General features: G+C 40.1%; 4 non-coding genes across 4 annotated transcripts; 1 reads left to right on the top strand and 3 right to left on the bottom strand.

The window, feature by feature from the left end:
* Nucleotides 1-1,692: 1,692 nt before the first annotated feature.
* On the bottom strand, nt 1,693-1,787 carry TRNAF-GAA. The gene has a single exon. It is a non-coding gene; the product is annotated as a tRNA-Phe (tRNA).
* A 1,142-nt stretch (nt 1,788-2,929) lies between these two features.
* On the bottom strand, nt 2,930-3,025 carry TRNAF-GAA. The gene has a single exon. It is a non-coding gene; the product is annotated as a tRNA-Phe (tRNA).
* Nucleotides 3,026-15,811: 12,786 nt separating this feature from the next.
* TRNAF-GAA lies at nt 15,812-15,908 on the bottom strand. Its single transcript has one exon. It is a non-coding gene; the product is annotated as a tRNA-Phe (tRNA).
* Nucleotides 15,909-16,807: 899 nt separating this feature from the next.
* TRNAF-GAA lies at nt 16,808-16,902 on the top strand. The gene has a single exon. It is a non-coding gene; the product is annotated as a tRNA-Phe (tRNA).
* The last annotated feature ends 6,943 nt before the right edge of the window (nt 16,903-23,845 follow it).

The following is a 23,845-nucleotide window of genomic DNA, read 5'->3' as shown; positions in this document are numbered from 1 at the left end:
CCCAACTGAGCTATCTCGGCATCTGGAAACTTCTTGTCAATCTATGTATTATATCTGGCTGAGATGTGGTATTTTAGAAAAAAAAAACCGGTGACCAAAATTCTGCCGAGACCCGGGACAGTTCATGTTTCTTTGGATGGTTTTGAACCAGGGACCTTCAGATCTTCAGTCTGACGCTCTCCCAACTGAGCTATCTCGGCATCTGGAAACTTCTTGTCAATCTATGTAGTATATCTGGCTGAGAGGTGGTATGTTAGAAGAAAAAACGGTGACCAAAATTCTGCCGAGACCCGGGACAGTTCATGTTTCTTTGGATGGTTTTGACCTTCAGATATTCAGTCTGACGCTCTCCCAACTGAGCTATCTCGGCATCTGGAAACTTCTTGTCAATCTATGTATTATATCTGGCTGAGATGTGGTATTTTAGAAGAAAAAAACGGTGACCAAAATTCTGCCGAGACAGTTCATGTATGTTTGGATGGTTTTTAACCTGGGACCTTCAGATCTTCAGTCTGACGCTCTCCCAACTGCGCTATCTCGGCATCTGAAAACTTCTTGTCAATCTATGTATTGTATCTGGCTGAGATGTGGTATTTTAGAAAAAAAAACGGTGACCAAAATTCTGCCGAGACCCGGGACAGTTCATGTTTCTTTGGATAGTTTTGAACCTGGGACCTTCAGATCTTCAGTCTGACGCTCTCCCATTGAGCTATCTCGGGATCTGGAAACTTCTTGTCAATCTATGTATTATATCTGGCTGAGATGTGGTATTTAAAAAAAAAAACCGGTGACCAAAATTCTGCCGAGACCCGGGACAGTTCATGTTTCTTTGGATAGTTTTGAACCAGGGACCTTCAGATCTTCAGTCTGACGCTCTCCCAACTGAGCTATCTCGGCATCTGGAAACTTCTTGTCAATCTATGTATTATATCTGGCTGAGATGTGGTATTTTAGAAAAAAAATCCGGTGACCAAAATTCTGCCGAGACCCGGGACAGTTCATGTTTCATTGGATGGTTTTGAACCAGGGACCTTCAGATCTTCAGTCTGACGCTCTCCGAACTGAGCTATCTCGGCATCTGGAAACTTCTTGTCAATCTATGTAGTATATCTGGCTGAGAGGTGGTATGTTAGAAGAAGAAACGGTGACCAAAATTCTGCCGAGACCCGGGACAGTTCATGTTTCTTTGGATGGTTTTGAACCAGGGACCTTTAGATCTTCAGTCTGACGCTCTCCCAACTGAGCTATCTCGGCATCTGGAAACTTCTTGTCAATCTATGTATTATATCTGACTGAGATGTGGTATTTTAGAAGAAAAAAACGGTGACCGAAATTCTGCCGAGAAAGTTCATGTATGTTTGGATGGTTTTTAACCTGGGACCTTCAGATCTTCAGTCTGACGCTCTCCCAACTGCGCTATCTCGGCATCTGAAAACTTCTTGTCAATCTATGTATTATATCTGGCTGAGATGTGGTATTTTAGAAAAAAAACCGTGACCAAAATTCTGCCGAGACCCGGGACAGTTCATGTTTCTTTGGATGGTTTGAACCAGGGACCTTCAATCTTCAGTCTGACGCTCCCAACGAGCTGAACTTTCCCATCTCTGGGAAACTTCTCGCAAATTATTGTCAATCTATGTATTACATCTGGCTGAGATTGGATTTTAGAAAAAAAAACGGTGACCAAAATTCTGCCGAGACCCGGACAGTTCATGTTTCTTGGATGGTTTTGAACCAGGGACCTTCAGATCTTCAGTCTGACGCTCTCCCAACTGAGCTATCTCGGCATCTGGAAACTTCTTGTCAATCTATGTATTATATCTGGCTGAGTGTGGTATTTCAGAAAGAAAAACCGGTGACCAAAATTCTGCCGAGACCCGGACAGTTCATGTTTCTTTGGATGGTTTTGAACCAGGACCTTCAGATCTTCAGTCTGACGCTCTCCCAACTGAGCTATCTCGGCATCTGGAAACTTCTTGTCAATCTATGTATTATATCTGGCTGAGATGTGGTATTTCAGAAGAAAAACCGGTGACCAAAATTCTGCCGAGACCCGGGACAGTTCATGTTTCTTTGGATGGTTTTGAACCAGGGACCTTCAGATCTTCAGTCTGACGCTCTCCCAACTGAGCTATCTCGGCATCTGGAAACTTCTTGTCAATCTATGTATTATATCTGGCTGAGATGTGGTATTTTAGAAAAAAAAAAACGGTGACCAAAATTCTGCCGAGACCCGACACAGTTCATGTTTCTTTGGATAGTTTGAACCAGGGACCTTCAGATCTTCAGTCTGACGCTCTCCCAACTGAGCTATCTCGGCATCTGGAAACTTCTTGTCAATCTATGTATTATATCAGGCTGAGATGTGGTATTTTAGAAAAAAAATCCGGTGACCAAAATTCTGCCGAGACCCGGGACAGTTCATGTTTCATTGGATGGTTTTGGACCAGGGACCTTCAGATCTTCAGTCTGACGCTCTCCCAACTGAGCTATCTCGGCATCTGGAAACTTCTTGTCAATCTATGTAGTATATCTGGCTGAGAGGTGGTATGTTAGAAGAAAAAACGGTGACCAAAATTCTGCCGAGACCCGGGACAGTTCATGTTTCTTTGGATGGTTTTGAACCAGGGACCTTTAGATCTTCAGTCTGACGCTCTCCCAACTGAGCTATCTCGGCATCTGGAAACTTCTTGTCAATCTATGTATTATATCTGACTGAGATGTGGTATTTTAGAAGAAAAAAACGGTGACCGAAATTCTGCCGAGAAAGTTCATGTATGTTTGGATGGTTTTTAACCTGGGACCTTCAGATCTTCCGTCTGACGCTCTCCCAACTGCGCTATCTCGGCATCTGAAAACTTCTTGTCAATCTATGTATTATATCTGGCTGAGATGTGGTATTTTAGAAAAAAAACCGTGACCAAAATTCTGCCGAGACCCGGGACAGTTCATGTTTCTTTGGATGTTTTGAACCAGGGACCTTCAGATCTTCAGTCTGACGCTCTCCCAACTGAGCTATCTCGGCATCTGGAAACTTCTTGTCAATCTATGTATTACATCTGGCTGAGATGTGGTATTTTAGAAAAAAAAACGGTGACCAAAATTCTGCCGAGACCCGGGACAGTTCATGTTTGTTTGGATGGTTTTGAACCAGGGACCTTCAGATCTTCAGTCTGACGCTCTCCCAACTGAGCTATCTCGGCATCTGGAAACTTCTTGTCAATCTATGTATTATATCTGGCTGAGATGTGGTATTTCAGAAAGAAAAACCGGTGACCAAAATTCTGCCGAGACCCGGGACAGTTCATGTTTCTTTGGATGGTTTTGAACCAGGGACCTTCAGATCTTCAGTCTGACGCTCTCCCAACTGAGCTATCTCGGCATCTGGAAACTTCTTGTCAATCTATGTATTATATCTGGCTGAGATGTGGTATTTTAGAAAAAAAAACGGTGACCAAAATTCTGCCGAGACCCGACACAGTTCATGTTTCTTTGGATGGTTTTGAACCAGGGACCTTCAGATCTTCAGTCTGACGCTCTCCCGACTGAGCTATCTCGGCATCTGGAAACTTCTTGTCAATCTATGTATTACATCTGGCTGAGATGTGGTATTTTAGAAAAAAAAAAACGGTGACCAAAATTCTGCCGAGACCCGGGACAGTTCATGTTTCTTTGGATGGTTTTGAACCAGGGACCTTCAGATCTTCAGTCTGACGCTCTCCGAACTGAGCTATCTCGGCATCTGGAAACTTCTTGTCAATCTATGTATTATATCTGGCTGAGAGTTGTATTTCAGAAAGAAAAAACCGGTGACCAAAATTCTGCCGAGACCCGGGACAGTTCATGTTTCTTTGGATGGTTTTGAACCAGGGACCTTCAGATCTTCAGTCTGACGCTCTCCCAACTGAGCTATCTCGGCATCTGGAAACTTCTTGTCAATCTATGTATAACATCTGGCTGAGATGTGGTATTTTAGAAAAAAAAAACGGTGACCAAAATTCTGCCGAGACCCGGGACAGTTCATGTTTCTTTGGATAGTTTTGAACCAGGGACCTTCAGATCTTCAGTCTGACGCTCTCCCAACTGAGCTATCTCGGCATCTGGAAACTTCTTGTCAATCTATGTATTATATCTGGCTGAGATGTGGTATTTTAGAAGAAAAAAACGGTGACCAAAATTCTGCTGCCAAGACAGTTCATGTATGTTTGGATGTTTTTAACCTGGACCTTCAGATCTTCAGTCTGACGCTCTCCCCAACTGCGCTATCTCGCATCTGAAAACTTCTTGTCATCTATGTATTGTATCTGGCTGAGATGTGGTATTTTAGAAAAAAAACGGTGACCAAAATTCTGCCGAGACCCGGACAGTTCATTTTTCTTGGATAGTTTTGAACCTGGACCTTCAGATCTTCAGTCTGACGCTCTCCCAATTGAGCTATCTCGGGATCTGGAAACTTCTTGTCAATCTATGTATTATATCTGGCTGAGATGTGGTATTTAAAAAAAAAAACCGGTGACCAAAATTCTGCCGAGACCCGGGACAGTTCATGTTTCTTTGGATAGTTTTGAACCAGGGACCTTCAGATCTTCAGTCTGACGCTCTCCCAACTGAGCTATCTCGGCATCTGGAAACTTCTTGTCAATCTATGTATTATATCTGGCTGAGATGTGGTATTTTAGAAAAAAAAACCGTGACCAAAATTCTGCCGAGACCGGGACAGTTCATGTTTCATTGGATGGTTTTTGAACCAGGGACCTTCAGATCTTCAGTCTGACGCTCTCCCAAATGAGCTATCTCGGCATCTGGAAACTTCTTGTCAATCTATGTATATATCTGGCTGAGAGGTGGTATGTTAAAGAAAAAAACGGTGACCAAAATTCTGCCGAGACCCGGACAGTTCATGTTTCTTTGGATGGTTTTGAACCAGGGACCTTCAGATCTTCAGTCTGACGCAGTGGCGTAGCTACGGCGGGGGGGGGCCTGGGGCACGTGCCCCCCCCCAGGTGCCCCCCAGAAAAAATTGGCAGAGCAAAAAAAGAGAAAAAAAAGGAGAAAGAAAAAGGAAAATAAGAAGAAAGACAGAAGAAAAAGGAAGAGGAAAATAAGAGGAGGAAGACGATTGAATGAAATAATGTGAGGGGAATACTTGCAATTCAAAAAAAAATCTTTTCATGTTTTCATCTTTTCATTACTATATAAAATTTTTGCTGGCACTTCGCGCCATAATTGCCTGTTCGATGGGATCCATATCTTGCTCAATAGGCTGATGTGGACCAAGTTTTGAAGTCAATATGCAAAACATATTTTAGCTCGGACATCGAGCTTTCATTATTTTTTTTTTTCATTTACAAATTTAAGTGCTCTGTAAAATGTCCGTTTTATGGTCTACATATCAGCATTTTAAGCTCACGCTGCGTGGTCACATTGTTTGGTTTGCCAAGTTCATATTGTCTACGTGTATTCCATAATGTTCCATTAAATAAATGTATTCAGAATGCCCAGATTTTAGGTCTAAATATTTAACATGCGCTATAGCGTGCATGTTCTTTATTTAAAATGTACTCCAGTTTTACATCAGAATATCAATAATTGTCTGCTCACGCTTCACGATCGCATTATTAATGATACCCAATTGACTATATCATATTTATGACTTACAAAATATGAATGTCCCGCTTTTAGGTCTAAAATCTAAATTTTCTTCCTCTCGCGCTTCGCGCTCGCATCAATTGTTTAGTTACATACCTATAACATTAATTAATACAAAAAGTGAAATTTGCTCGCGCTTCGCGCTCGCATTATTGAAATATATGCCGTCTTCGTGGGTAACTGTAAGCAGTCCTTAACAGGTCCCTTTTCGATAATGCTAGAACAGTTGATAAACATTTCTGTTCGCGCTTGGGGGTACATACGAATCTTGTTCAGGATCACACATAACATTGCCCAGAAAATTAAATTTCAGGAAAAAATACATTAAAGTAAAAAAAAAAATCGCTCGCGCTCGCACTTTTTATCAGGCTTATGAGATTAGTTTATGTTCATGTTGTTTCATAAGAATAAAACTAACAAGTGACTGATATAGGTGAATATATAATTTCGGGCCCCGTCCCCTATTGGCGAAAGTCGGATCCATCCTTGTGGACACGTACACACACACCGGAAAAATGGCCGGTGCCCCCCCCCCCTGAAAAAGCAAGGACCCCGCAGTGCCCCCGGGAAAAAAATCCTAGCTACGCCACTGGTCTGACGCTCTCCCAACTGAGCTATCTCGGCATCTGGAAACTTCTTGTCAATATATGGATTATCTCTGGATGAGAGGTGGTATTTTAGAAAAAAAAAAACGGTGACCAAAACTGTGCCGAGACCCGGGACAGTTCATTTTTTTTGGATGGTTTTGAACCAGGGACCTTCAGATCTTCAGTCTGACGCTCTCCCAACTGAGCTATTTAGGCATCTGGAAACTTCTTGTCAATCTATGTATTATATCTGGCTGAGATGAGGTATTTTAGAAACAAGTGGAATGCCTCTGGCCGTCTCACCTGCATCACGCAGTTCAATATAGCAGCAGTGCTGAACTTGAAAACTACTCTAACTCGCACAAGATGTTCAGTGATACATGGTTACTCTTATGTCCACTTTTTATGAACTAGACCAATAAACTTACAGAGATATGATGGTTATTCAACAAAAAACCCCAACATGGCCAAAGTTCATTGACCTTACATGACCTTTGACCTTGATCATGTGACCTGAAACTCGCACAAGATGTTCAGTGATACTTGATTACTCTTATGTCCAAGTTCCATGAATCAGATCCATAAACTTTCAAAGTTATGATGGTAATTCAACAGATACCCCCAATTCGGCCAAAGTTCATTGACCTTTGACCTTGGTCATGTGACCTGAAATGTGCACAGGATATTCAGTGATACTTGATTACTCTAATGTCCAAGTTTAACGAACTAGACCAATAAACTGTCAAAGTTATGATGGTAATTCAACAGATACCCCCTATTCGGCCAAAGTTCATTGACCCTAAATGATCTTTGACCTTAATCATGAGACCTGAAACTTGCACAAAATGTTCAGTGATGCTTGATTACTATTTTGTCCAAGTTTCACGAATCAGATCCATAAACTTTCAAAGTTATGATGGGAATTCAACAGATACCCCAATTCGGCCAAAATTCATTGACCCTAAATGACCTTTGACTTTGGTCATGTGACATAAAACTCATGCAGGATGTTTAGTGATACTTAATTAACCTTATGTCCAAGTTTCATGAACTAGGTCCATATACTTTCTAAGTTATGATGTCATTTCAAAAACTTAACCTCAGGTTAAGATTTGATGTTGACGCCGCCGCCGTCGCCGCCGCCGTCGGAAAAGCGGCGCCTATAGTCTCACTCTGCTATGCAGGTGAGACAAAAAAACAGTGACAGTGACCGAATTCTGCCGAGACCCGGGACAGTTCATGTTTCTTTGGATGGTTTTGAACCAGGGACCTTCAGATCTTCAGTCTGACGCTCTCCCAACTGAGCTATCTCGGCATCTGAAAACTTCTTGTCAATCTATGTAATATATCTGGCTGAGATGTGGTATTTTAGAAAAAAAAACGGTGACCAAAATTCTGCCGAGACCCGGGACAGTTCATGTTTCTTTGGATGGTTTTGAACCAGGGACCTTCAGATCTTCAGTCTGACGCTCTCCCAACTGAGCTCTCTCGGCATCTGAAAACTTCTTGTCAATCTATGTAATATATCTGGCTGAGAGGTGGTATGTTAAAAGAAAAAACGGTGACCAAAATTCTGCCGAGACCCGGGACAGTTCATGTTTCTTTGGATGGTTTTGAACCAGGGACCTTCAGATCTTCAGTCTGACGCTCTCCCAACTGAGCTATCTCGGCATCTGGAAACTTCTTGTCAATCTATGAAATATATCTGGCTGAGAGGTGGTATGTTAGAAGAAAAAACGGTGACAAAAATTCTGCCGAGACCCGAGACAGTTCATGTTTCTTTGGATGGTTTTGAACCAGGGACCTTCAGATCTTCAGTCTGACGCTCTCCCAACTGAGCTATCTTGGCATCTGGAAACTTCTTGTCAATCTATGTAATATATCTGGCTGAGAGGTGGTATGTTAGAAGAAAAAACGGTGACCAAATTTCTGCCGAGACCCGGGATAGTTCATGTTTCTTTGGATGGTTTTGAACCAGGGACCTTCAGATCTTCAGTCTGACGCTCTCCCAACTGAGCTATCTCGGCATCTGGAAACTTCTTGTCAATCTATGTATTATATCTGGCTGAGATGTGGTATTTCAGAAAAAAAAAACGGTGACCAAAATTCTGCCTAGACCCGGGACAGTTCATGTTTCTTTGGATGGTTTTGAACCAGGGACCTTCAGATCTTCAGTCTGACGCTCTCCCAACTGAGCTATCTCGGCATCTGGAAACTTCTTGTCAATCTATGTATTATATCTGGCTGAGATGTGGTATTTTAGAGAAAAAAAACGGTGACCAAAATTCTGCCGAGACCCGGGACAGTTCATGTTTCTTTGGATGGTTTTGAACCAGGGACCTTCAGATCTTCAGTCTGACGCTCTCCCAACTGAGCTATCTCGGCATCTGGAAACCTCTTGTCAATCTATGTATTATATCTGGCTGAGATGTGGTATTTTAGAAAAAACAAACCGGTGACCAAAATTCTGCCGAGACCCGGGACAGTTCATGTTTCTTTGGATAGTTTTGAACCAGGGACCTTCAGATCTTCAGTCTGACGCTCTCCCAACTGAGCTATCGCGGCATCTGGAAACTTCTTGTCAATCTATGTATTATATCTGGCTGAGATGTGGTATTTTAGAAAAAAAAACGATGACCAAAATTCTGCCGAGACCCGGGACAGTTCATGTTTCTTTGGATGGTTTTGAACCAGGGACCTTCAGATCTTCAGTCTGACGCTCTCCCAACTGAGCTATCTCGGCATTTGGAAGCTTCTTGTGAATCTACGGATTATCTCTGGCTGAGAGCTAGTATTTTAGAAAAAAAAAAAAACGGTGACCGAAATTCTGCCGAGACCCGGGACAGTTCACGTTTCTTTGGATGGTTTTGAACCAGGGACCTTCAGATCTTCAGTCTGACGCAGTGGCGTAGCTACGGCGGGGGGGGGGGCCTGGGGGCACGTGCCCCCCCCCCCAGGTGCCCCCCCAGAAAAAATTGGCAGAGCAAAAAAAGAGAAAAAAAAGGAGAAAGAAAAAGAAAATAAGAAGAAAGACAGAAGAAAAAGGAAGAGGAAGATAAGAGGAGGAAGACGATTGAATGAAATAATGTGAGGGGAATACTTGCAATTCAAAAAAAAATCTTTTCATGTTTTCATCTTTTCATTACTATATAAAATTTTTGCTGGCACTTCGCGCCATAATTGCCTGTTCGATGGGATCCATATCTTGCTCAATAGGCTGATGTGGAGCAAGTTTTGAAGTCAATATGCAAAACATATTTTAGCTCGGACATCGAGCTTTCATTATTTTTTTTTTTCATTTACAAATTTAAGTGCTCTGTAAAATGTCCGTTTTATGGTCTACATATCAGCATTTTAAGCTCACGCTGCGTGGTCACATTGTTTGGTTTGCCAAGTTCATATTGTCTACGTGTATTCCATAATGTTCCATTAAATAAATGTATTCAGAATGCCCAGATTTTAGGTCTAAATATTTAACATGCGCTATAGCGTGCATGTTCTTTATTTAAAATGTACTCCAGTTTTACATCAGAATATCAATAATTGTCTGCTCACGCTTCACGATCGCATTATTAATGATACCCAATTGACTATATCATATTTATGACTTACAAAATATGAATGTCCCGCTTTTAGGTCTAAAATCTAAATTTTCTTCCTCTCGCGCTTCGCGCTCGCATCAATTGTTTAGTTACATACCTATAACATTAATTAATACAAAAAGTGAAATTTGCTCGCGCTTCGCGCTCGCATTATTGAAATATATGCCGTCTTCGTGGGTAACTGTAAGCAGTCCTTAACAGGTCCCTTTTCGATAATGCTAGAACAGTTGATAAACATTTCTGTTCGCACTTGGGGGTACATACGAATCTTGTTCAGGATCACACATAACATTGCCCAGAAAATTAAATTTCAGGAAAAAATACATTAAAGTAAAAAAAAAAATCGCTCGCGCTCGCACTTTTTATAAGGCTTATGAAATATTTTATGTTCATGTTGTTTCATAAGAATAAAACTAACAAGTGACTGATATAGGTGAATATATAATTTCGTGCCCCGTCCCCTATTGGCGAAAGTCGGATCCGCCCTTGTGGACACGTACACACACACCGGAAAAATGGCCGTGCCCCCCCCCCCCTGAAAAAGCAAGGACCCCGCAGTGCCCCCCGGGAAAAAAATCCTAGCTACGCCACTGGTCTGACGCTCTCCCAACTGAGCTATCTCGGCATCTGGAAACTTCTTGTCAATATATGGATTATCTCTGGATGAGAGGTGGTATTTTAGAAAAAAAAAAAACGGTGACCAAAACTGTGCCGAGACCCGGGACAGTTCATTTTTTTTGGATGGTTTTGAACCAGGGACCTTCAGATCTTCAGTCTGACGCTCTCCCAACTGAGCTATTTAGGCATCTGGAAACTTCTTGTCAATCTATGTATTATATCTGGCTGAGATGAGGTATTTTAGAAACAAGTGGAATGCCTCTGGCCGTCTCACCTGCATCACGCAGTTCAATATAGCAGCAGTGCTGAACTTGAAAACTACTCTAACTCGCACAAGATGTTCAGTGATACATGGTTACTCTTATGTCCACTTTTTATGAACTAGACCAATAAACTTACAGAGATATGATGGTTATTCAACAAAAAACCCAACATGGCCAAAGTTCATTGACCTTACATGACCTTTGACCTTGATCATGTGACCTGAAACTCGCACAAGATGTTCAGTGATACTTGATTACTCTTATGTCCAAGTTCCATGAATCAGATCCATAAACTTTCAAAGTTATGATGGTAATTCAACAGATACCCCCAATTCGGCCAAAGTTCATTGACCTTTGACCTTGGTCATGTGACCTGAAATGTGCACAGGATATTCAGTGATACTTGATTACTCTAATGTCCAAGTTTAACGAACTAGACCAATAAACTGTCAAAGTTATGATGGTAATTCAACAGATACCCCCTATTCGGCCAAAGTTCATTGACCCTAAATGATCTCTGACCTTAATCATGAGACCTGAAACTTGCACAAAATGTTCAGTGATGCTTGATTACTATTTTGTCCAAGTTTCACGAATCAGATCCATAAACTTTCAAAGTTATGATGGGAATTCAACAGATACCCCCAATTCGGCCAAAATTCATTGACCCTAAATGACCTTTGACTTTGGTCATGTGACATAAGACTCATGCAGGATGTTTAGTGATACTTAATTAACCTTATGTCCAAGTTTCATGAACTAGGTCCATATACTTTCTAAGTTATGATGTCATTTCAAAAACTTAACCTCACGTTAAGATTTGATGTTGACGCCGCCGCCGTCGCCGCCGCCGTCGGAAAAGCGGCGCCTATAGTCTCACTCTGCTATGCAGGTGAGACAAAAAAACAGTGACCAAAATTCTGCCGAGACCCGGGACAGTTCATGTTTCTTTGAATGGTTTTGAACCAGGGACCTTCAGATCTTCAGACTGACGCTCTTCCAACTGAGCTATCTCGGCATTTGGAAGCTTCCTGTCAATCTATGGATTATCTTTGGCTGAGAGGTGGTATTTTAGAAAAAACGGTGACCAAAATTGTGCTGAGACAGGGGTCAGTTCATGTTTCTTAGGATGGTTTTTGACCAGGGACCTTCAGATCTTCAGTCTGACGCTCTCCCAACTGAGCTCTCTCGGCATCTGAAAACTTCTTGTCAATCTATGTAATATATCTGGCTGAGAGGTGGTATGTTAAAAGAAAAAACGGTGACCAAAATTCTGCCGAGACCCGGGACAGTTCATGTTTCTTTGGATGGTTTTGAACCAGGGACCTTCAGATCTTCAGTCTGACGCTCTCCTAACTGAGCTATCTCGGCATCTGGAAACTTCTTGTCAATCTATGAAATATATCTGGCTGAGAGGTGGTATGTTAGAAGAAAAAACGGTGACAAAAATTCTGCCGAGACCCGAGACAGTTCATGTTTCTTTGGATGGTTTTGAACCAGGGACCTTCAGATCTTCAGTCTGACGCTCTCCCAACTGAGCTATCTTGGCATCTGGAAACTTCTTGTCAATCTATGTAATATATCTGGCTGAGAGGTGGTATGTTAGAAGAAAAAACGGTGACCAAATTTCTGCCGAGACCCGGGATAGTTCATGTTTCTTTGGATGGTTTTGAACCAGGGACCTTCAGATCTTCAGTCTGACGCTCTCCCAACTGAGCTATCTCGGCATCTGGAAACTTCTTGTCAATCTATGTAATATATCTGGCTGAGATGTGGTATTTCAAAAAAAAAACGTTACCCAAATTCTGCCTAGACCCGGACAGTTCATGTTTCTTTGGATGGTTTTGAACCAGGGACCTTCAGATCTTCAGTCTGACGCTCTCCCAACTGAGCTATCTCGGCATCTGGAAACTTCTTGTCAATCTATGTATTATTTCTGGCTGAGATGTGGTATTTAAGAAAAAAAACGGTGACCAAAATTCTGCCGAGACCCGGGACAGTTCATGTTTCTTTGGATGGTTTTGAATCAGGGACCTTCAGATCTTCAGTCTGACGCTCTCCCAACTTAGCTATCTCGGCATCTGGAAACTTCTTGTCAATCTATGTATTATATCTGGCTGAGATGTGATATTTTAGAAAAAAACAAACCGTGACCAAAATTCTGCCGAGACCCGGGACAGTTCATGTTTCTTTGGATAGTTTTGAACCAGGGACCTTCAGATCTTCAGTCTGACGCTCTCCCAACTGAGCTATCGCGGCATCTGGAAACTTTTTGTCAATCTATGTATTATATCTGGCTGAGATGTGGTATTTTAGAAAAAAAACGGTGACCAAAATTCTGCCGAGACCCGGGACAGTTCATGTTTCTTTGGATGGTTTGAACCAGGGACTTCAGCATCTTCAGTCTGACGCTTCTCCCACTGAGCTATCTCGGCATTTGGAAGCTTCTTGTGAATCTACGGATTATCTCTGGCTGAGAGCTAGTATTTTAGAAAAAAAAAAAAACGGTGACCGAAATTCTGCTGCGAGACCCGGGACAGTTTTCACGTTTCTTTGGATGGTTTTGAAACCAGGGACCTTCAGATGTTCAGTCTGACGCAGTGGCGTAGCTACGGCGGGGGGGGGGGGGCCTCGGGGGCACGGCGCCGTGGCCCCCCCCCAGGTGCCCCCCCCCCCAAAAAATTGGCAGAGCAAAAAAGAGAAAAAAGAGAAAGAAAAAGGAAAATAAGAAGAAAGACAGAAGAAAAAGGAAGAGGAAAATAAGAGGAGGAAGACGATTGAATGAAATAATGTGAGGGAAATACTTGCAATTCACAAAAAAATCTTTTCATGTTTTCATCTTTTCATTACTATATAAATTTTTGCTGGCACTTTGCGCCATAATTGCCTGTTCGATGGGATCCATATCTTGCTCAATAGGCTGATGTGGAGCAAGTTTTGAAGTCAATATGCAAAACATATTTTAGCTCGGACATCGAGCTTTCATTATTTTTTTTTTCATTTACAAATTTAAGTGCTCTGTAAAATGTCCGTTTTATGGTCTACCATATCAGCATTTTAAGCTCACGCTGCGTGGTCACATTGTTGGTTTGCCAAGTTCATATTGTCTACGTGTATTCCATAATGTTCCATTAAATAAATGTATTCAGAATGCCCAGATTTTAGGTCTAAATATTTAACATGCGCTATAGCGTGCATGTTCTTTATTTAAAATGTACTCCAGTTTTACATCAGAATATCAATAATTGTCTGCTCACGCTTCACGATCGCAATATTTAATGATACCCAATTGACTATATCATATTTATGACTTACAAAATATGAATGTCCCGCTTTAGGTCTAAAATCTAATTTTCTTCTTCCTCTCGCGCTTCGCGCTCGCATCAATTGTTTAGTTACATACCTATAACATTAATTAATACAAAAAGTGAAATTTGCTCGCGCTTCGCGCTCGCATTATTGAAATATATGCCGTCTTCGTGGGTAACTGTAAGCAGTCCTTAACAGGTCCCTTTTCGATAATGCTAGAACAGTTGAAAACATTTCTGTTCGCGCTTGGGGTACATAAGAATCTTGTTCAGGATCACACATAACATTGCCCAGAAAATTAAATTTCAGGAAAAATACATTAAAGTAAAAAAAAAAATCGCTCGCGCTCGCACTTTTTATAAGGCTTATGAGATTATTTTATGTTCATGTTGTTTCATAAGAATAAAACTAACAAGTGACTGATATAGGTGAATATATAATTTCGGGCCCCGTCCCCTATGGCGAAAGTCGGATCCGCCCTTGTGGACACGTACACACACACCGAAAAATGGCCGTTGCCCCCCCCCCCCCCCTGAAAAAGCAGGACCCCGCAGTGCCCCCCGGGAAAAAAATCCTAGCTACGCCACTGGTCTGACGCTCTCCCAAACTGAGCTATCTCGGCATCTGGAACTTCTTGTCAATATATGGATTAACTCTGGATGAGAGGTGGTATTTAGAAAACAACAAAAAACGGTGACCAACCCTGTGCCGAGACCCGGGACAGTTCTTTTTTTGGATGGTTTTGTACCCGGGACCTTCAGATCTTCAGTCTGACGCTCTCCCAACTGAGCTATTTAGGCATCTGGAAACTTCTTGTCAATCTATGTATTATATCTGGCAGAGATGAGGTATTTTAGAAACAAGTGGAATGCCTCTGGCCGTCTCACCTGCATCACGCAGTTCAATATAGCAGCAGTGCTGAACTTGAAAACTACTCTAACTCGCACAAGATGTTCAGTGATACATGGTTACTCTTATGTCCACTTTTTATGAACTAGACCCATAAAATTTACAGAGATATGATGGTTATTCACCAAAAACCCCAACATGGCCAAAGTTCATTGACCTTACATGACCTTTGACCTTGATCATGTGACCTGAAACTCGCACAAGATGTTCAGTGATACTTGATTACTCTTATGTCCAAGTTCCATGAATCAGATCCATAAACTTTCAAAGTTATGATGGTAATTCAACAGATACCCCCAATTCGGCCAAAGTTCATTGACCTTTGACCTTGGTCATGTGACCTGAAATGTGCACAGGATATTCAGTGATACTTGATTACTCTAATGTCCAAGTTTAACGAACTAGACCAATAAACTGTCAAGTTATGATGGTAATTCAACAGATACCCCCTATTCGGCCAAAGTTCATTGACCCTAAATGATCTTTGACCTTAATAGAGACCTGAAACTTGCACAAAATGTTCAGTGATGCTTGTATACTATTTTGTCCAAGTTTCACGAATCAGATCCATAAACTTTCAAAGTTATGATGGGAATTCAACAGATACCCCCAATTCGGCCAAAATTCATTGACCCTAAATGACCTTTGACTTTGGTCATGTGACATAAGACTCATGCAGGATGTTTAGTGATACTTAATTAACCTTATGTCCAAGTTTCATGAACTAGGTCCATATACTTTCTAAGTTATGATGTCATTTCAAAAACTTAACCTCAGGTTAAGATTTGATGTTGACGCCGCCGCCGTCGGAAAAGCGGCGCCTATAGTCTCACTCTGCTATGCAGGTGAGACAAAAAAACAGTGACCAAAATTCTGCCGAGACCCGGGACAGTTCATGTTTCTTTGAATGGTTTTGAACCAGGGACCTTCAGATCTTCAGTCTGACGCTCTTCCAACTGAGCTATCTCGGCATTTGGAAGCTTCCTGTCAATCTATGGATTATCTTTGGCTGAGAGGTGGTATTTTAGAAAAAACGGTGACCAAAATTGTGCTGAGACCCGGGACAGTTCATGTTTCTTTGGATGGTTTTGAACCATGGATCTTCAGATCTTCAGTCTGACACTCTCCCAACTGAGCTATCTCGGCATCTGGAAAATTCTTGTCAATCTATGTATTATATCTGGCTGAGAGGTGGTATGTTAGAAAAAAACGGTGACCAAAATTCTGCCGAGACCCGGGACAGTTCATGTTTCTTTGGATGGTTTTGAACCAGGGACCTTCAGATCTTCAGTCTGACGCTCTCCCAACTGAGCTATCTCGGCATCTGGAAACTTCTTGTCAATCTATGTATTATATCTGGCTGAGAGGTGGTATTTTAGAAAAAAAACGGTGACCAAAATTGTGCCGAGACCCGGGACAGTTCATGTTTCTTTGGATGGTTTTGAACCAGGGACCTTCAGATCTTCAGTCTGACGCTCTCCCAACTGAGCTATCTCGGCATCTGGAAACTTCCTGTAAATGTATCGATTATCAGGGAGGCTTTCTATTCAGAGTTCAGGACATGAATGTGAGGTTTTGATGATGACGTTGCCATATCTTCTCAATAAACGTTAAACAATAAAGATTTATTCAGCACCTCCCCTTTCCTTCCTGCTGCGGACGCACAGACATGACTTGCCTGAATTGAAAGCTCGGGCTGAGATGTCCAAACTGCATGCCTGAGTGACGTGCAAGAATAGACTGGTGTTTCGTTGTGCAAATGCGGATATCTCCAAAAAATGCAAATGGTTACACTTTATCAAAAACCTCCCATCCGAGACCATGTTAAAAACCTTTTGATATAGTCTGATAGTGGATTACAGAGTCAGACGCCGAGATAGCTCAGTTGGGAGAGCGTCAGACTGAAGATCTGAAGGTCCCTGGTTCAAAACCATACGAAGTTATGAACTGTCCCGGGTCTCGGCAGAACTTTTGTCACCATTTTTATTTTCTAAAATCACCATCTCTCAGCCAATTCGGGAGCATTTTATCAAACATTTTTGACCCACAAGTTGTCGGATCTGAAATTTAATTGGCTGAGAAGCACTGTTCCTATGGAAACTGTCCGATAAGTTAAATGCTCCCCAGAATTTCACCAAACGCCATGACGAAGGACACTTTCTAAGAAAAGGATTGCCTTTCACTACAGATCATTCTACTTATAAGATTTTTTTTAACATTTATAAAAGTTTATAGATCGAATGGGAATAGAGAAATTAAGATGCTAAAATAGACGAGTTTATTTACATTTAAAATTGTTATTTGAATGCATCACCCCCCCCCCCCCCCGATTATACACTCCTTGGTGTCGCGGGCCGATCAAAGGGGCACCTTTTCATTTGCTTTGCTTTGCTTTGATTTGCTTAATTTGTTTTTGTGTTGGATGGATGTAAAAAGGCAGGAAGACTACTCAGGGACAGGAGGGGGATGTAAACTGATTTCTTTCAAAAAAGATATGTAGAATACCTTGATTTCATTGCCATCACTCCTCACCAAACCCCCATCCATCCTAGAGAAGAAGCTTCGTCAGTAATCTGTAGATGTATCTATGATTTCGGGTAGCCGTTTCATAAAAGCTGTTCGTAAGTTAAGAGCGACTTTGAGAACGACTGGTGGTCCTTTCATATGCGCTGAATAATCACCAATGAACATTAATGGTGAATATCATTACCACAAGAAAGGATCACCAGTCGTTCTTAAAGTCGTTCTTAAAGTCGCTCTTAGCTTACGAACAGCTTTATGAAACGGCCCCCTGATGCCGAGATAGCTCAGTTGGGGGAGCATCAGACTGAAGACTCTGCAGGTCCCTGGTTCAAAACCATACTTGGATAGATAGGAACTGTCCGGGGTCTCGGCATAATTTTATTTGTTACTTTTTATTTTGATAAATCTTAGATCACCCCATCACAAATTCAACAGCCAAGCAATGAAACTGGAATGTCAAAGTGAAATTGATGATGAAAGTGCATCATGCTTATGTATAACTGTAATCCCTTAATCATATTACAGCAAAAATAAATCTCATTGACAACTCCACCAAATATTAATTTTGATAGAGGGCGGTGCTCTAAATCTAAAATATAGGAAATGTTGATGAGTTTACTTGTACTGATATAAAACATGTAACAGCATTCTAATCAAATCCCTAACATACAAAAGTATTGGCCTCATCGCAATAAAAGGGATAGTACACGAGATTTTGAAAATGCACGTAACACAAATAATTTGTGTTACTTTTTGCTTGTTTCTTTCTTTAATAAGTTTTTCAATCTCTCTCTATATACATGTATGTTTTAGAAAGATTATATATTTAAATTTATGTATATATTTCTGTTATAATCAGATATGTTTAAGTAGACTTCAGGGAATGGTCGCAGCAAGGGGGGGGGGGCAAATTCCCGATCAGCTGTTGTGGAAACACATTCTCCCCTTAACATTTCATGAAAACTATGAAAAATGTGCAAATGTGAGACTTTTATTACACTTGTAAAAAAAAATAATCACCCCATTCAGCAGCTCGGTCAGTTTACTCTATCGTTTTTATTTTTTGTCTTCAGAAATAAGTTGGAATCTTGCCCCCCCCCCCCCCCCGGAAATACATGTTTTATCTGCACGTGGTCATGCAGAATGACATGACTGGAAATTCTAGATTTTGAAAAAAGCATTTGACAGGGTCAGACTTTTCCTTCTTTTTCAACATTTTCTTTAAGGCGCCGGTGAAGTGCAAAAATATGTGCGCCGCGCGGCAGTACGCCCCCCCCCCACCTTTCGCCAAAAGCTGGATCCGCCTATGGGAAAGTGAAGATAGGGGAGAAGTAAAGAATAAAATAAGCTCCAAAGAAGAAAATATGAGCAAGAGAAACTGGATAAAAATATGCAAGTATACAGTGCTTCCCAGAAAAAACAAAACCGAGATTAAGCGATGATTTTTCATAACTTAATCACAAATACAATAGACAAATGGCCTACCAATGTAAAGCTTAGAATTTCTTCTTTCATCTGATATTACTTAGATTATTCTTCATTCACGCATAAGTGAGCAAAAACAATTTGAAGAAAGGATACCAAAAACTCATTTGGCGGGGGATATCTGAATTTCAAAAAGAAAATCACATGCCTTACCTAAAAAGTTCAATATCTGCTCTTTTATTTGATACCTTAATCACAAAAACATGTTGTCAAAAATATGTGGTAGATTTTTTTTGTGGTATTCATACATTAATAAAGCCATTTGGTATTTACCATTGTCTGGAAGTCGTAAAATATTCAGCTGCTTATATAGTCTAATCACCTTGTGGGTATTTTCCTGGACTACTCCAAGGCCTTCGATACCATTAATCATGAAATCCTACTTAAAAAAATATCTCACTATGGTGTGCGAGGGAAGGCCTTGGAGTGGTTCAGGAGCTACCTACTTAACAGACAACAATACGTGTTTGTTAAAGATCATAACTCCAATTTGAAATATGTTAACTGTGGAGTCCCCCAGGGTAGCTTATTGGGCCCACTTCTTTTCACAATTTATATAAATGATTTCTGTAGATCATCCAAAATATTATCTCTTATCTTGTTTGCAGATGATTCGACCTTATTTTTTTCTCATCAGAATCCACAAACTTTAGTTGATGTTATTAATTCTGAACTTATTATGTTACTGAGTGGATAAGAGCCAATCGATTATCTTTGAACCTTAACAAAACAAAATACATGTTATTTAGTAATTCCATAGACAAGTTACCGATGAACATTATATTTGATAATACCCCATTAGAAATGGTACCTTACACCAAATTTCTTGGAATAACAGTTGACAGTAAACTTTCTTGGAAAAATCATATTGAAAATATATCCAAAATAATTTCACGAAATATTGGTATTATTAATAGGCTAAAATTTTGCATTCCCTCCACATCATTAATCATGCTCTACTCATCCTTAATCTTGCCTTATTTGAACTATGGGATTCTTATTTGGGGTGATACCCATCAATATTTATTAGATAAATTGTTGCTTTTGCAAAAGAAAGCACTTCGTATTATTCATAGTACATGTTTCCGTTCTCATACGGACCCACTTTTTCTAGAAAGTAAACTGTTGAAAGTCAAAGACCTGTATTTACTACAGTTAGGGCACTTCATGTATAGTTATAATAATAATGCACTTCCCCATATTTTGATGCCATGTTCCCTAAAAATCAATTTTATCATAACTACCCCACGAGACACTCTGACGAACTTCACATCCCACTTTACAGAACTTTACTGGCCAAAAATACATTCTTATTCAACGGTCCTAAATTCTGGAACTCACTCGCTAATAATGTTAAAGACAGTGTCTCCTTGAATTCATTCAAACGTAAACTCAAACGTATCCTGCTTAATTCCTATAATTCTTCTCAACGGAACTAACACTTCATTATCTTGATTATAATCCTTACATTTTTCACTTTTATCTTTTTTCATCTATATTGTCCAGTCATATCCTTTGTTATTTCACCAGATCAAGCTGGTTCATGGTCAGCCCTTTCCTATTCTTAGTTTTACTCCTTTTAAAAACTAGTTGTTTGTACTGTCCTGTCTCTTGTTTTGTCTTGTCTTCTACGTCTTGTCATCCCCTCTCTCTGTTTTTTCCTGTCTTGCGCAACATATCCTTTACAACGAAGACCTCTTTGTGTGAAAAGCTTTGCATTTGTTCAGTTTTTATGTTTCCGTCAATATGATTTCTTTTTCTCTTTTTCTTTCCCGTAATACATGCATGTACGCATATAGTAAGTCGACTATAATTTCTTCTTTCCAGGGGGATCCACAATTTTACAAGCTTTGCTTTTTAGTGGATCCCCCATTTCCATATCCATTTATGCTCCTTATTATACTGTGTTTTTTTTTACGAAGTAAGAATGCCCTTCTGTAAAATTGTATTTGATTTCTATTGTTTTATATTACTTTGTATTATGTTTTGAATGGAAATGAAATAAAAGAATTGAATTGAATTGAATATAGAGGGGTGTGTGAGCACAAAAATCTGCATGCGTGAGAATGCGAATAATAATAATAATAATAATAATAGGCATTTATATAGCGCCATCTATCTAGAAATATTCTATTCCGAGGCGCACAAGAAAAGAAAGAGAAAGTTTGGATGAGTGTCAAAGTGCCAATAACTAATACTGTTAGAAAAGATAAGATTTCAGTTTTGATTTAAAGGTCTCCAGTGATTGTATAATTCTTAAATTTAATGGCAAATTATTCCAGAGAGAAGGTGCTGAGGCAGAGAAAGCTCGAGCACCATATGCAACACGTGTCTTGGGAGTCTTAAGAAGTTGCTGGTGTGATGATCTCAGGCTTCTAGCTGGTGCATAAGGCGTGACAAGCTCTTGTAGATATTTTGGTGCCAAACCATTACACACTTTCCAAGTGAGAAGAAGTATTTTAAATTCTATACGCTTCCGGATTGGCAACCAATGTAACTTTTGGAGAATTGGTGAGATGTGTTGATATTTTGATGTACCAGTTAAAACCCTGGCAGCTGTATTCTGAGCATACTGAAGTTTATTAACATTGCGTGAGGTTATATTAAAAAGAAGAGCATTTCCAACATCTAATCGAGATAGTACAAATGAGTGTATAAGCATAGCAGCAGACTTATGGTCAAGGACTTTCCTCATGCTGTTAACATTATGAATATTGTAGTATACTGATTGACATATTTTCTTTACTTGTGCATCCATAGACATATGTTCGTCAAATACGACACCGAGATTTCGAACTGATGACAAGGCTTTAATCAAGGAGTCCCCAACCTGTATAGTCCGGTCCTTAATCAAATGACTTTGTGATTTAGAACTAATAATCAACAAGTCTGTTTTACTTTCATTTAATTTCAACTTATTCTTTATCATCCATGACCGCATATCATCTATTGTATTTTGTAAACGAAGCCTGGCAGACAACTCACTAGCAGGGTCAGTTGGATCAAATGACACCTACAACTGTGTATCATCCGCATACATATGAATGTCTATGCCATGTTTATGCGCAATTTTTGCAAGAGGACTGGAATAGATGGCAAAAAACAACGGCCCGAGAACTGAACCTTGGGGCACTCCAAAAGGAAGTTTAACAGGAGACGACATATTTTCACCAATCTTGACAACCTGTGATCTATCATGAAGATAAATGACCTTCTTTGCACAATTGCACACTTTGTATAATTTATTCAAATTAAAAGAACGAACAAACAATATGAATAAAATTAAGATGTACGTGAAATGGCAATTCATATCAAGTCAGCCACAAAGGATTGATTTGTATTGTAATACGACTTATTCAATTTATTGCTTTTATTATACTTACAATACAAGAAAATAACGTAGTCTCTACAAAAATATCGGCCTATTGGTGGATAATCACTTGTAACGATAGAGAGGACATGCATTATTAATGTTTGTCAACTAAAACAAAATAATTGGAAATGCAAATTATTTTAAAAGTTTCTTATATGTGCATATTCCATCAAATAAGACACAATTTGTCGAATATATTTCGAGAAATTGATAAGGTGACTAGTATATTCCTACTTGATGATTTGCATTGTAGGGATATATTGAATAATGCATTATATAATTAGGGTGATGATTATTTTCAAACAGCCCTTTAATCGGGAAATGTATCCGGGTGGGTGTTTCACAAAGCTGTTCGTAAAGTTACGCACAACTTTACGCACGACTGGAATATGTTCTTAGGTCATAAATCAATTATACAGATATATCACATAGCACAAGAAAGGATTACCAGTCGTGCGTAAAGTCATTCGTATCTTACAAACAGCTTTATGAAACATCCATCGGATCAGGAACCTCCATTGAGCAACTACATCCACTCGACATCGAAGTCAATGAATAGTCTGTTCAACGACTTCGCAAGTCACCGAACCCGGCACGAACTCCTCATCGACGTCGCCAGTCTGCAAACCATGCCCAAAACCATGAACCGTTTCACTTGTTTGACAACAGAGGACGAGAGTTGCTTACTCTCGGTGCGAGCTTTATATTTTGGGAAAGAGCCCTTTAGCCTTTTTTAAAAAAATTATATATGATCACTTGTATTGAATGCAAGTTAACTGAATTAATGATTTAAACAACATTGTCAATTTAAATAAATTAATGAGAGAACGTTGTTGATTTATTTCCTTTATGTTAACTGAAATGATAATGTGAGAACAATGAGAGGCAGTAATTAATATTTTGATTTCACTAATTACAACATATTACTCGACTGAATAGAATGCTTGAAACGCGAAGTTTGGACCAGATACAGTTGCAAATAATATTGTTTTGGGTCAACTGACACATATATTGACGCGACTATTCAAGAACTTACCTTCCTAAAGCTTCAAAGCACCAGGTGTAAGGTTCAAAGTAGATCTGAGTTTCCGGCACATAACTCAGACATTTGGTTAAGATGGTCGACGTTGACCTAGGCGTACACCAAAGCATCACTCGAGTCTGGTGCTGGTTGGAATCCGTGGTCGCGGACGAGGTCGACGACGATTTAGGGGACTTTTGATCTGTCATATTTTACCCCTTCAAGCCTGATGCAATAGACTTAACAATGACAGTACTGACGGGTAAATGGTAAGAACAAAATAAAAGGGGTGACAAGGACAAGCTGTGTTTACTCGTGTAAGGCATGGGACCTCGAGCCCGGGAGACCAGATTTTATGCTAAATAGACTGTAAACTCACTTAATGCAAGAAATACAATACTCGAAACTGAGTCTCTAAATGTGCTTGAATTGAAATACACGTAGATGAAACGTTCGATTGAAGTATAGTTATTTATGGCGGTCATAAATGGATGCTTCCAAAAAAA

The sequence above is a fragment of the Lytechinus variegatus genome, chromosome 1 (assembly GCF_018143015.1).
Source record: "Lytechinus variegatus isolate NC3 chromosome 1, Lvar_3.0, whole genome shotgun sequence".
In the NCBI taxonomy this organism is placed as follows: Eukaryota; Metazoa; Echinodermata; class Echinoidea; order Temnopleuroida; family Toxopneustidae; genus Lytechinus; species Lytechinus variegatus.
This window is presented reverse-complemented; position numbering and strand designations above follow the sequence as displayed.